Raw genomic sequence first — 15639 nt, 5'->3', positions numbered from 1 at the left:
AAAAGCAGCGTGAAAAATCAAATATGAAAAGATATTCAGCAACGCTTGGTTGGACAATGGAAGTTTGCTTTGACATTGTCTTTCCAGGAGTTGCTGAATATCTTTTCCGTTTCAGTCTGCTCCACTGTTCACAGCATCAGCATTTCACCTCTGTAGGAGCGCTTTACCGTGTTTTATGTATGATAAAAGAGGACAGAACAATGCTTAAAAAAGGACATACAGTACTGCCCATCAACAGTATGCTATACACTGAGTGCACAAAACTTTTAGAACATCACACGCTCTTTCCACGACATGGACTGACCAGATGAATCCAGGTGAAGGCTTTGATCCCTTGTTGATGTCACTGGTTGAATCCACTTAAAATCAGTGTAGATGAAGGGGAGGAGACGGGTTAAAACCATATTTTTAAGCCTCGAGACAGTTGAGACATGGATTGTGTACATGTGGCATTCAGAGGGTGAATGGGCAAGACAAAATATTTCATATGTTTTTGAAAAGGTTATGGTTGTAGGTGCCGGGTGCACCCACCGGTGGCAGTGTGTCAAGAACTGCAACGCTGCTGGGTTTTTCACACTCAATAGTTTCCCGTGTGCATCTAGAATGGTCCACCACCCAAATGACATTCAGCCAAATTGACACAGCCGTGGGAAGCTATTGGAGTCAACATGGGTCAGAATCCCTGTGGAACGCTTTCGACACCTTGTAGAGTCCATGTCCTGACAAATTGAAGCTGTTCTGAAGGCAAAAGGGGTGGGGGGGGTACAACAAAATATTAGGAAGGTGTTCTTAATGTTTTGTGTAAATGTGTATAGTGTAAATGGTGTACAGTGTAAATGTCATGTCGTCTGGCTGGCATCGTCACTCTGCAGTTCTATTGTCATGTTAGGAATCTGTAGCTCAAAGGTTTGTGTACATGGATATGCCATGACAACTGCTTGTTGTGTCACTGCTAGGGTTAATGTCTTGTGTGTGTGAATGTGTTTGTTTTGAAGTACTTGTTTTTGCTTCTGATAGTACTGTTGTGCAGTAATCTTTACTCGTCTCATGTGTATATACTGTATTCTATACTACTGTATTTTAGTCAATGCCACTCGGACATTGCTCATCCTAGTATCTATATATTTCTTAATTCCATTTTTGTACTTTTAGATTTGTGTGTATTGTTGTGAATTGTTAGATACTACTGCGCTGTTGGAGCTAGGATGTGTATGTCACCAATAATTTGGATTTGAATAACGCATAATCCTAATACATTGTATCGTATGTGAATGGGATTACGTGTGAAATTCTAGCTATGACAGTTTTAGATGTCTCATAAAGGAAAGGACTCCTTGAGGGGCTGTAAGTTGTTCACCTAGTTAAACCAGAGTGAATGCTGCTCTCACTAATTGAGCACAGCGTTAGGTCTGGTTTTACCGAGCTCGTAAAGCTGTGGTCATTTTTATGTATTGTACCTGTTTTGGTTGCAGACGATAGATTCCCCCAGGGCCTGCTGGATGTGGCCCTTATGAGGCAGCAGTTAAAAGAGAGGAGAAAGACGTATGTTTATTCTGGAGATGCTGAGGCTCCTGTAACAGAATCAGTACAACAGTACCCAGGTCCAGGCAGAGACAGACATCTTGGATGAGTCTGGCCAGGCACCCGGGGGAACACAAAGTAGCCGAGCCGGCGCCTTCAATCAAAAACTCCCCGCATCATTACATATTCCAGGCATATACAGAGAGAGATGGGAGAGTATGAAAGGGAGGAAAACACAGAGAGGGAGAAAGAGAGACACAGGAGGGAGAGAGAGGCTATTAGTCTCTCAGTGCTACTGTATTGATCAGCTGTGTGGTTGGCTTCCACTCAGCAGTTTGTTTCGATTATTAGACATGTGTAAGGTGACAGTACAGCCCTGTCACTATGGGACTCATGTTCAGCCCTGAAATGGCTGTCTGTTTCTGCTGATTCGCTGCAACGATATCTAGGCAAAGCCAGAAGAGCCAGAAGAGACGCACTCACTCACTCACTCACTCACTCCCCCCAAGGAGACAGCCCCTTGGCAAGGGCAACATTTTGAGCCATATGTGAGCATCCAGTTTACAGCTCCCATGGCAACCTGCTATACTCCCTGTGAAACTATAACATGCGGACTCAGCAGTTATCTACCGACGTAGGACATGTATGCAACCTATTAAAAATGCATGTTACTGAGGGTAGCATCAATAATGAATACGCTGTTTCGTATACATTTATGTAAGAAATATGGTAAAACTACTCCATTCCCCCCATGCCCAAGCACATATGTGATTGTGATTCCATCTGTTTGTGACTCGTTTTCTTCAACAAACCAAAATAGCATTTTGCTATTTTCTTGCCGTCTTGACAGTAACTGCTGTCTTGTTTCCTGTAATTTAACAAACCATTTCCTAGAAAACAAATAGTTGTCTTTTCACCCTTTCTCCACTGAGAGTCCTGACTCAGAGAGTTGGGGATAGTTTGGTTGTACAGTGTAAGCACAGCCCCTAGTGGAACATAGTCCACATAACAACGTATAGCAACTTTTGGACCCACTGTTCACTTGTTTGAAAGAAGAGATTGCATCAGGCTTCAGATAAAGGTACCTCTGGAATACTACAGCCAAGCAAATAAGTACTGCGGTTATTAATGATCAAATATTGCAATGAGTACTCCATTTTACAACCATTTTTTTTTTTAAAGTTTGAATTTGAACATGGATTCAAATTCATGGTCCAGCTCCAGCCCTCTGACCTTGAGTTCCCTGTCCGTTCCCTTTGAGCATGGGTGTGTGCCTTAAACCCTGGGGCCTGGTCTGGTCTGGTCCCTGGTCTGGGACAGAACATAGAGGAAACCTGGCTGCAGTCATCACTTTCTGTGCTCTGTTACCCTCCAGCCCCATTCCCAGCATTCCTGCACCAGGCCAACGCACACTATCCCGCCAGCCGCCCAGCCTTTTGGGTCGGAAACCATCTCCCCGGGCAGAGTTAGAGCAGCTGCATGCTGTATGCCTGTCAACATACTGTAGGCAAGCAGACGTAGAGAAGCAGATCCACAGTGACAGTACCCACTCATTCTCTCGCCACACACATCATGTACTGGTAAGCGTATAGACATTTAACCTCAAGATTGTAATGTCAATAAAATGTCATGGTATAAATAATGACTTAAGTAGCAGTTGTTTGAAATACATGTTCAGATCTAATTAGAGACTTTTGAATATCGAATTAAAGTTATGGAAGTTGATAAGCTCCAGTTATTGTGTGGGGGATTTGGCTTTTCGAAAGTGTATTCAGCAATATCCTCCAGAGGGCATGAGGTTGAAACTCTGGGTTCTCTTGCAGTGTGTTGACATGATCTTCTTATCCTGAGAAGTGAATATCTGGTGAGGTGGAAGATAAGGCAGTATGATCCTGTAGTGGACCGCCTTTAGTAGCAGGATACAATGGTGGAGGTGTGTCAGGCAGAATGTGTGCCAAAGCACCCTGCCCTCTCAGCACACTCTTACAGGGGATTATATCTCCTGTGTGTGTGTGTCTGTGTGTATGTGTGTGCACGTCCATGTGTGTGTGTGTGTGCTTGTGCATTTAATGCAGCCGTGTGTGTCTAACACTCTATGCGTGGTATTTAACCTCGAGATTATTCAACTGCACCTGCAAGGGATCCTATGTTACCAGCATCACCTGTGACTTTAATGAAGTAGACAGTGAGTGATGTTTCACAGGGATATTTGCTAAGTGTGTGAGTGTATGTGTCCTCTTTGTAGTGTGTGATCAATAGACTGGGACCTGTTGTGTGTTGGCCTTGGCCTGTCCATTGACTAACAGTTTTATCACCAGATACGGGCTCTGTGCAAAGCTTTTCTCATAGTGCTACGGGAAATCTGTCCGGCCTGGCGGCTGCCCTGCGCTCTAAGCTGTCACATTGGACTGGAGATTTGTGTGGCTGTGTGACCTCAGGGAGATGGAATGTTTTGTCTGGACATTCACAGCGGGGCTACCGGCGTAAACTGGCCAGGGGCTGCAAACACATTCATGGCCCACACAGTCAGGGGTGAAAGGATATAAGGCTCTGAAATGGACAGGGCTCTGAAATGGTGACGGCTCTGAAATGGACAGGACTGTGAGGGAGTGTCCACTCCGATACTAGGTGCTACACTGTCCCACACCGCCTTTCTGTGGCAGATTGAAAGAAAGGGAGCACTGGAAAGCGTTCTATCCTACATCCCACATTCGATCCACATCCACACGCTAGCACAATCTACAATACTGTTCCTCTCAGCAAATCAGTCCTCTCCTTAACCCTCCACGGGAATAATATCTCGACTTAAGCTACGTGTGAAAACCAGTGCTTAGAGAGGTGCACGGAGCAATAGAGACATCACTGGGAGAGTGAAATGGGCCGTTGGATTCGTCATGGTTTTGGCGAGAGGAGAAAAGAGGATTCCTTTAGCAGGCGTTAACACTTTGTAACCCGGACCACTAATAAACGGCTGTGGGGATTGACATGTTCCCCCATAAGTCTGCACTCTGCATATAAACTGCAGACAAGCACATAGCTCCAACACAGGCCCTACTGTTACGACCAAAGGCCTCTGCCTCATAACTTCATTCCACGGAGGCTCTTTGTCACTAACAAATGCCCGCTACTGCTAATGACACAAAGTTCCATCTCTGTATCCTTGACCATATGTGACCAAGATTACTATTACTGGGACAACCCCTTCAAAAGAAAACCTTAGTAGTCACAACTGTTTGTTATCTTGAATACACCCGTTGAGTACTGTGGCTCAGACTTGTCTTTAAATGGCATTTGACATCTTTCAAATACTTTGAACGTGTGCTCGAGCCTTGCTGGAGTCCAAGATGGGCGGGGTTTGCACTTTTGGGAATATCAAGCTCAATCAATCACAGCTGAAGTATTTGAAAGATGCCAAATGCTATGTGAACCCAAGTCTGCTGTATCTCAGTCAGTTACTAAGGCTCATTCAAACATGCAGTGATGCTGGTGAACTACATCTGAGAACTACCATTAAATCTCCCTCCCTCTGGCCAAACATTTGCTGACTCATACAGCAAGCTGCAGTTGCAATACGCATCTGATGAATTCGGTTTCCATTCCTGCCGCCTGCAGCCATGTTTTGAATTTGCTCAATGCCTATTCAAGCAGACAACCAAATAAGCTAATGACTGAACACAAACAGTAAACACACTAATCAAGCATGCTAATAAATAGACGTATGGGCTCTATCTTGTCTCTTCAGTTGGACAAAACATAGTGTCTCATAGGGATTCACATCTGGACATATTTAATCTGGGAGACAATGTTTACTGTGTGACAACAAATGCATTCAAATCAAATCAAATCAAATTTTATTTGTCACATACACATGGTTAGCAGATGTTAATGCGAGCGTAGCGAAATGCTTGTGCTTCTAGTTCCGACAATGCAGTAATAACGAGCAAGTAATCTAACTAACAATTCAAAAAAAAAAACTACTGTCTTATACACAGTGTAAGGGGATAAAGAATATGTACATAAGGATATATGAATGAGTGATGGTACAGAGCAGCATAGGCAAGATACAGTAGATGATATCGAGTACAGTATATACATATGAGATAAGCATGTAAACCAAGTGGCATAGTTAAAGTGGCTAGTGATACATGTATTACATAAGGATGCAGTCGATGATATAGAGTACAGTATCAACGTATGCATATGAGATGAACAATGTAGGGTAAGTAACATTATATAAGGTAGCATTGTTTAAAGTGGCTAGTGATATATTTACATCATTTCCCATCAATTCCCATGATTAAAGTGGCTGGAGTAGAGTCAGTGTCATTGACAGTGTGTTGGCAGTAGCCACTCAATGTTAGTGGTGGCTGTTTAACAGTCTGATGGCCTTGAGATAGAAGCTGTTTTTCAGTCTCTCGGTCCCAGCTTTGATGCACCTGTACTGACCTCGCCTTCTGGATGACAGCGGGGTGAACAGGCAGTGGCTCGGGTGGTTGATGTCCTTGATGATCTTTATGGCCTTCCTGTAGCATCGGGTGGTGTAGGTGTCCTGGAGGGCAGGTAGTTTGCCCCCGGTGATGCGTTGTGCAGACCTCACTACCCTCTGGAGAGCCTTACGGTTGAGGGCGGTGCAGTTGCCATACCAGGCGGTGATACAGCCCGCCAGGATGCTCTCGATTGTGCATCTGTAGAAGTTTGTGAGTGCTTTTGGTGACAAGCCGAATTTCTTCAGCCTCCTGAGGTTGAAGAGGCGCTGCTGCGCCTTCCTCACGATGCTGTCTGTGTGAGTGGACCAATTCAGTTTGTCTGTGATGTGTATGCCGAGGAACTTAAAACTTGCTACCCTCTCCACTACTGTTCCATCGATGTGGATGGGGGTGTTCCCTCTGCTGTTTCCTGAAGTCCACAATCATCTCCTTAGTTTTGTTGACGTTGAGTGTGAGGTTATTTTCCTGACACCACACTCCGAGGGCCCTCACCTCACCCCTGTAGGCCGTCTCGTCATTGTTGGTAATCAAGCCTACCACTGTTGTGTCGTCCGCAAACTTGATGATTGAGTTGGAGGCGTGCATGGCCACGCAGTCGTGGGTGAACAGGGAGTACAGGAGAGGGCTCAGAACGCACCCTTGTGGGGCCCCAGTGTTGAGGATCAGCGGGGAGGAGATGTTGTTGCCTACCCTCACCACCTGGGGGCGGCCCGTCAGGAAGTCCAGTACCCAGTTGCACAGGGCGGGGTCGAGACCCAGGGTCTCGAGCTTGATGACGAGCTTGGAGGGTACTATGGTGTTGAATGCCGAGCTGTAGTCGATGAACAGCATTCTCACATAGGTATTCCTCTTGTCCAGATGGGTTAGGGCAGTGTGCAGTGTGGTTGAGATTGCATCGTCTGTGGACCTATTTGGGCGGTAAGCAAATTGGAGTGGGTCAAGGGTGTCAGGTAGGGTGGAGGTGATATGGTCCTTGACTAGTCTCTCAAAGCACTTCATGATGACGGATGTGAGTGCTACGGGCGGTAGTCGTTTAGCTCAGTTACCTTAGCTTTCTTGGGAACAGGAACAATGGTGGCCCTCTTGAAGCATGTGGGAACAGCAGACTGGTATAGGGATTGATTGAATATGTCCGTAAACACACCGGCCAGCTGGTCTGCGCATGCTCTGAGGGCGCGGCTGGGGATGCCGTCTGGGCCTGCAGCCTTGCGAGGGTTAACACGTTTAAATGTCTTACTCACTTCGGCTGCAGTGAAGGAGAGACCGCATGTTTCCGTTGCAGGCCGTGTCAGTGGCACTGTATTGTCCTCAAAGCGGGCAAAAAGTTATTTAGTCTGCCTGGGAGCAAGACATCCTGGTCCGTGACTGGGCTGGGTTTCTTCCTGTAGTCCGTGATTGACTGTAGACCCTGCCACATACCTCTTGTGTCTGAGCCGTTGAATTGAGATTCTACTTTGTCTCTATACTGACGCTTAGCTTGTTTGATAGCCTTGCAGAGGGAATAGCTACACTGTTTGTATTCGGTCATGTTTCCGGTCACCTTGCCCTGATTAAAAGCAGTGGTTCGCGCTTTCAGTTTCACGCGAATGCTGCCATCAATCCACGGTTTCTGGTTTGGGAATGTTTTAATCGTTGCTATGGGAACGACATCTTCAACGCACGTTCTAATGAACTCGCACACCGTATCAGCGTATTCGTCAATGTTGTTGTCTGACGCAATACGAAACATCTCCCAGTCCACGTGATGGAAGCAGTCTTGGAGTGTGGAGTCAGCTTGGTCGGACCAGCGTTGGACAGACCTCAGCGTGGGAGCTTCTTGTTTTAGTTTCTGTCTGTAGGCAGGGATCAACAAAATGGAGTCGTGGTCAGCTTTTCCGAAAGGGGGCGGGGCAGGGCCTTATATGCGTCGCGGAAGTTAGAGTAACAATGATCCAGGGTCTTTCAACGGGGTGATAGGCTTATTCAAACGCACACAAATCTCTCTGAGTGGAATGCTGTTTTGACATGATCCTTATCCTTTAAACCTCCTAGTATCAGTGGTTTATCTATAGTACCTATTAGAGGTCGACCGAAAATGACTTTTCAATACCGATACCGATTATTGGATGGGGGAAAAGCCGATACCGATTAATCGGACGATTTTTAAAATGTATTTGTAATAGTGACAATTACAACAATACTGAATGAATGAACACTTATTTTAACTTAATATAATACATCAATAAAATCAATTTAGCCTCAAATAAATAATGAAACATGTTCAATTTGGTTTAAATAATGCAAAAACAAAGTGTTGGAGAAGAAAGTAAAAGTGCAATATGTGCCATGTAACAAAGCTAACGTTTAAGTTCCTTGCTCAGAACATGAGAACATATGAAAGCTGGTGGTTCCTTTTAACATGAGTCTTCAATATTCCCAGGTAAGAAGTTTTAGGTTGTAGTTATTATAGGACTATTTCTCTCTATACCATTTGTATTTCATATACAGTACCTTTGACTATTGGATGTTCTTACAGGCACTTTAGTATTGCCAGTGTAACAGTATAGCTTCCGTACCTCTCCTTGCTCCTACCTGGGCTCGAACCAGGAACACAATGACAACAGCCACCCTCAAAGCAGCGTTACCCATGCAGAGCAAGGGGAACAACTACTCCAAGTCTCAGAGCGAGTGACGTTTGAAACGCTATTAGCGCGCACCCCGCTAACTAGCTAGCCATTTCACATCACATCGTTACACCAGACTAATCTCCGGAGTTGATAGGCTTGAAGTCATAAACAGCAGAGCTGCAGACAAAAGCACGAAAGTGCTGTTTGAATGAATGCTTATGAGCCTGCTGCCTACCATCGCTCAGTCAGACTGCTCTATCAAATCATAGACTTAATTATAACACAATAACACAGAGAAATACAAGCCTTAGGTCATTAATATGGTCGAATCCGGAAACTATCATCTCGAAAACAAGACGTTTATTCTTTCAGTGAAATACGGAACTGTTCCGTATTTTATCTAACGGGTGTCATCCATCAGTCTAAATATTCCTGTTACATTGCACAACCTTCAATAATATGTCATAATTACGTGAAATTCTGGCAAATTAGTTTGCAATGAGCCAGGCGGCCTAAACTGTTGCAAATACCCTGACTCTGCTTGCAATGACACAATTTCACCTGGTTAATATTGCCTGCTAACCTGGATTTCTTTTAGCTAAATATGCAGGTTTAAAAATATATACTTCTGTGTATTGATTTTAAGAAAGGCATTGGTGTTTATGGTTAGGTACACGTTGGAGCAACGACAGTCCTTTTTGGCGAATGCGCACTGCATCGATTATATGCAACGCAGGACATGCTAGATAAACTAGTAATATCATCAACCATGAGTAGTAACAACTAGTGATTATGATTGATTAAGTTTAATGCTAGCTAGCAACTTACCTTGGCTTCTTACTGCATTCGCGTAACAGGCGGGCTCCTCGTGAGGCAGGTGGTTAGAGCGTTGGACTAGTTAACCATAAGGTTGCAAGATTGAATCCCTGAGCTGACAAGGTAAAAATCTGTCGTTCTGCCCCTGAACAAGGCAGTTAACCCACCGTTCCTAGGCTGTCATTGAAAATAAGAATGTGTTCTTAACTGACTTGCCTAGTTAAATAAAGATTAAATAAAGGTGTAAAAAAATATATATATTTTTTTTAAATCGGCAAAATCGACGTCCAAAATTACCGATTTCCCATTGTTATGAAATCTTGAAATCAGCCCTAATTAATCGGCCATTCCGATTAATCGGTCGACCTCTGGTACCTATTGGATAAGGGCTAGGCACGCAGATCATCCGATCTAAGTTGGGTAGAGGGAATACAGTATAGCTCTGCTATTCTCTTCTCAAACTCATTAACACATGCTGTAGAGATTCTCATGATGAACAGTGAGGCACTCCTGTGTGTCCGGTGTGGAAAAATGCATGCAGCATTTAATCACATGCATGCGATACGACAAAATTAAATTGGCCAGACATATTCATCTCTCCCCACACCTTCTATCCTGTTTCATCCTGTTGCACCTGTAAGTGACATGTGAGCAGTCCATTTCAAAGTAGTCCAGTTTTAATCTGGATCCACTTCTATGTTAGTCAGCTCACCCATCTGGAAGTTATTGGGGAGTCTTGTTGCTATTGTCACATCTAATTAATTACAGTTCTTGCCTATTGCCTTCTGTTGGTTACATGCTGGTAAGTATTCATTCAACCTGTCACACTGACAAAGCGGGAGGTACAGGAAGAGAGGGAGGCACAGGTCCAAAGGGATGCTGGTGTGAGCCAATCCAAACAACAGTCACCCCATACACAGCTGTGCCATCTCTGTGTCTTTTGTTGGCTGTTTAGTCTCTCTGGTGCTGTGGAATACTGGGATAGCAGGGAACACATCCATAAGGAAATAGTCAGGGACCCCAGCCATGGACCCTCGCACGCACGCACGCACCTACGCACGCACCCCCCACTCACTCACTCACTCACTCACACACACACACACACACACACACACACACACACACACACACACACACACACACACACACACACACACACACACACACACACACACACACACACACACACACACACACACACTGTTTTGTATGTATTTTCCCTTGAAATTACAGAATGGCTAGACTGTCAGTTCCTTTGCGGCCAACAGTATGTCACTCGTTTCCTCCCCCCTTCCTTTATTATATGAGAGAGAGAGAAAGCAATACTGATTGTGACTCAAATAATAGCACCATTCATTACAGGAAGACCGCTTCAGGGTTGTGTACTCTGAATCAGACTGATGCTTCAGAATTATAGGGTAATTTCTATGTACAGTGCATTCGGAAAGTATTCAGACCCCTTGACTTTTTCCACATTTTGTTACATTATTATTATTCTAAAATGGGATCAATTGTTTTTTCCCCCCCCTCACCAATCTACACACAATACCCTATAATGACAAAGCAAAAACAGTTTTTTAGAAATTTTGGCAAAGTTATTAAAAATAAGAAACTGACATCACATTTGCGTAACTATTCCGACCCTTTACTCAGTACTTTGTTGAAGCACATTTGGCAGTGATTATTACAGCCTGGAGTCTTCTTGGGTATGATGCTACAAGCTTGGCACACCTGTATTTGGGGAGTTTCTCCCATTCTTCTCTGCAGATCCTCTCAAGCTCTGTCAGGTTGAATGGGGAGCATCGCTGCACAACTATTTTCAGGTCTCTCCGGAGATGTTCGATCGGGTTCAAGTCCGGGATCTGGCTGGGCCACTCAAGGACATTCAGACACTTGTCCTGAAGCCACTCCTGTGTTGTCTTGGCTGTGTGCTTAGGGTCGTTGTCCTGTTGGAAGGTGAACCTTCACCCCAGTTTGATGTCCTGAGCACTCTGGAGCAGGTTTTCGTCAAGGATCTCTCTGTACTTGGCGCCGTTCATATACTAATAATAGCTAGCTAACAGTATACTTTAGCTTGAAATGAAACCACTTTTTGTCAAGATATTACACAAAAAAAATGTGTAATATCTGAAAATATAGCTAGCTAACGCTACACTATCTTACCAATTTACATCATCATGCATGATGGACTCGTTTCCATGTCATGGATGCCAATGTCACAGTTGCCCTTAGTTTGAAGATGTAATCCGGACACAGGTGTTTTCTCCATCTCTTTAGCTATTATAATCTAATTCCAATGATTTCAAAACTTGATCCTCCAGAGAGTGCAGAGCAACACTTAGCTATGCAGCTCCACTACTAGCTCCACTTTCGACAGTATTACCAACACAGACGTACCAGCTCAAATAGACAGAAGCCTTCAAATTTGGGGTGTCAAATGAAAGCCAAGAGCCTTTTCATTTTTGATTTTTGTTTTATAAATGAAGACCTACATACATTTTTCAACCATTTTACACCCTCAAATTAGGAATAAGCAAGGGCTTGAATTTCTGGTCAAACTGATGGAAAAGGGGTCTTAGAAAACATATACTAGAAAAAGTCTTAAAAGGTATTCTAAATACATCAAAACTTCAATAATATTGAAGTTAAGTCCCTTGCGAACTAATATCAACACTTCTATTTAATTTGGCCTAAATGACTTGCCTTCTGTTTTATTGCTTTAATGTCTTGAAACTATGTTAGAAAAACCTCACCTACTGTATCTTTAAGATACAATATTTAAAAAAAAGATTATCATGAGGACGGAAAATGAAAGTTCACAGAAGTAACAAATAAAGGTAAGCCTACCAATTAGTGTTTTTACTGATAACAATTTTGTTTATGATTCATTAAGTGATTAATACTGGGCTCCCGAGTGGCACAGCGGTCTAAGGCACTCTATCTCAGTGCTAGAGGCGTCACTACAGACACCCTGGTTTGAATCCAGGCTGTATCACAACCGGCCGTGACTGGGAGTACCATAGGGCGTCGCACAATTGGCCCAGCTTCATCCTGGTTTGACCGCTGTAAAATGTGTTATTCTGTTACAAAATCCGTAAAATCTTTAACAGAATGACTGCAATTGAATTAGCCAAAATAGGAAAATATAGTAGTCACACACAGTTGGTTCACATGCTACTGTCCTTCCACTGGCATACTGTTATGTTCAGCTCATAATTGTGAAAACAATCTGGACAACCGCTCTCTCTCTATCTCTCTTTTCTCCATCACTCTTTTCTCTGTCTCTGTCTCTGTCTCTTCTCTCTGTCTCGCTCTCGCACTCCTCTCAAGTTAAGGTCACCTCTTCCGGCTCTTACTGAATAGTTGAGTAGAGTATAGGTCAGTACAGTACTCTAGAGTTTAGTACAGTAGAGCACACTACAGTAGAGTACAGTATAATTTACTGTACTGAACTCTGCTGTGCTGTACTGTACTCTATTGTGCTCTACTGTGATGTCTAAACTTGTGTAACATAGACGTCTATGATTGGTTCAGATTTGGTCTGGTCCGTACCAACCAAATTTGGTCTTGTTTGGCTTTGGGGAAGAATAATAGTCAATGTGTTGAATAATACCCAAACAGTCAGGTGTTAATCCACTTCTCTTACTGTAGTTCAATAAGCAAAATATTTTTTTTTCAAACTCAAGGTGTCATCATATTTGACACCCCATTATTTTCGCAAACATCTTTGAATCTTCATTCAGAGTAGATATTTAACAAAGATTTTGGAAAACTTCATAACATAAAAAACTGAGGGGGATTTTACTGCCATTCTGTTATGAAACTAGCTTGTTTTTGTTTGGCATACGTTTTAAAGTGAGTCTCAGCATCATGTTGATGGGGGTCTTAATTAAATTACTTTTACTGGGTAAATAGTTCTGCAGTGATCATGTTTTTGTAATGCAGATCTGTCAAATTTAGAGTGGGTTACTGTTTTCGTGTCCTCCCACTATTCCCCCCCAAGCCTGACCGGGGATAGCTATTATGCGGGTGTGCGAGATGGTGTCTAGCCTATACATTTCTGTGTGTCGATAAGGGATCTTCCTTCCTTAGTTTTATCTTCCATTTCCACATGACTTGGGATTTCTGGTCTGTCTGGTTTGGGAACTGGGTGTGGCACGGGGATTTTATTCCTCCCCAGCTTCACTTTACATCCTTCCCATCACCATCATATGTCTATTACTCTATCCCCCCCCTCTCTAGCTCTCTCTCTGCCGCCAACTCACCATCATTCAAACTCTACTTGTTACAGTAATGAGTCTGAATGGCAGAGTTACACTGTGATTGGTTGCACTATAATGAAGAGGATGCCAGTGCCCTGCAACCATTGGCTGAGTCATGGTGAATGAGAGGACTGTGCAGTGCAGTGATTTGCAGAGGCACAGTCCTCAGTGAAAAGCCAGCTTTAGGCGGAGGAGGAGGGAAGAAGGGAGGGGCTTCCCACAGAAGGATATTCCTGTACACCCAAGGTGTGTGTGTGCGTGTGCATGTGTATTTGAGAGGGGACCCAAACACAGCAGCCTCTCCCGGCAAGCAGCACTACAGAGACCGAAAGTAAGAGGGCAAAAAGAGGGAGACCGAAATTGGGCAGTTCCTAAGCCTGCAGAGGAGTAGCCAGGACTCACAGACACTTGCAAAGTCAACTTGAGGCAGAGGTACACAGTAGGAGCTGAACCGAGAACTGGCATCAACATTATCACTGTCATCAACATCACAGAGAACTGTCATCAACCATCAACAGCAGGCCAGAGAGTCAGAATGGAAGGCTACAGGTCCATTCAGCAGGAGATCATTTCTCTCAAAGGTACCTTCTGTCTGGACTGCGGGCAAACTTTACTTTGTACTGTCACTGCAGAGTTACAGTATACTTGTAACGGGGGAGTTTACAGAGGAACTCTCTGCGTTCTTCATTGTACTTTAACCACACAGACACAGACACAGACACAGACACAGACAGACAGACAGACAGACAGACAGACAGACAGACAGACAGACAGACAGACAGACAGACAGACAGACAGACAGACAGACAGACAGACAGACAGACAGACAGACAGACAGACAGACAGACAGACAGACAGACAGACAGACAGACAGACAGACAGACAGACAGACAGACAGACAGACAGACAGACAGACAGACAGACAGACAGACAGACAGACAGACAGACAGACAGACAGACAGACAGACAGACAGAGACAGACAGACAGACAGACAGACAATAAAACTCCATGCACAAGGACTACTTTTAACAATTTCCACAGAAATTTTAGGTACATTCGAGATACAAAGTTTGGTAACAGAATGACGACACAAACAGCACAAACCGTCAATCTGTTACCAAACTTTGCATCTGCACTGTTCTTGACATTGCATGGAGTTGTATGGTTTGTTTAACTTTACAATCATTTGTCTTTTGTTTGACATACATTTTATAAGTGAAAAATCTGTCTCAGTTGTCCCAGCTGTCACAATTGTCACAATTGCCCGTCACTCTGTTACTGTGGAATTGCCCTAAAGCAACATTGTTTTTGTTTTTTAGGCTGTCTGTGAGGAAGGTGTGTCCGGCAATGCCATTGTTTTCAGAGCAGTGGGGGAAGAATATCTCCCAGCTCAGACATTTACACTGAGTCCTTGCATGTGTGTTTCAGAGAGAGAAAGAGAGTGTGTGTTTGTGCGTGCGTGCGTGTGTGCGTGTGCGAGAAAAGATTCAAGGCAAGAGTGTCTGTCTGCATTGTTTGCATAGGAAAGCTACAATGTCTTTGCTTCGACTGACCTGTCACCTGACAGACAGCTGCAGTCCTAGAGGAGTTGTGTAGAGTATGTAGTAGTGTGCTGACGTGTGCCATGAAAGCACTAACATCTCAACTTCATATTTCCTATGCACACCCATCAGGCAAATCTGACTTGCACATTTCCAGCAGTTAGTACTACCACAGCTACTCAAACCCTATGAATGAAGCATTTTAGAGATTGGTATTGTCTTTTCTAAACATGCTGGAGTAACCAGTCAAGTTTTGGCTTCTAAATCATGCCACTACAGTTTCTGCTGTCATGATGTAATGACGGACATGTGATTTCATCAGCAAAACAATGCTAAGGCTGTCGACCATGTAGACCAACATCTATCTACCACCATTTATTTTTTATATTTTGAACAGGGAAAACT

Source organism: Oncorhynchus tshawytscha, linkage group LG03, assembly GCF_018296145.1.
Source record: "Oncorhynchus tshawytscha isolate Ot180627B linkage group LG03, Otsh_v2.0, whole genome shotgun sequence".
Taxonomy (NCBI): Eukaryota; Metazoa; Chordata; class Actinopteri; order Salmoniformes; family Salmonidae; genus Oncorhynchus; species Oncorhynchus tshawytscha.
Note: the sequence above shows the minus strand (reverse complement) of the source record.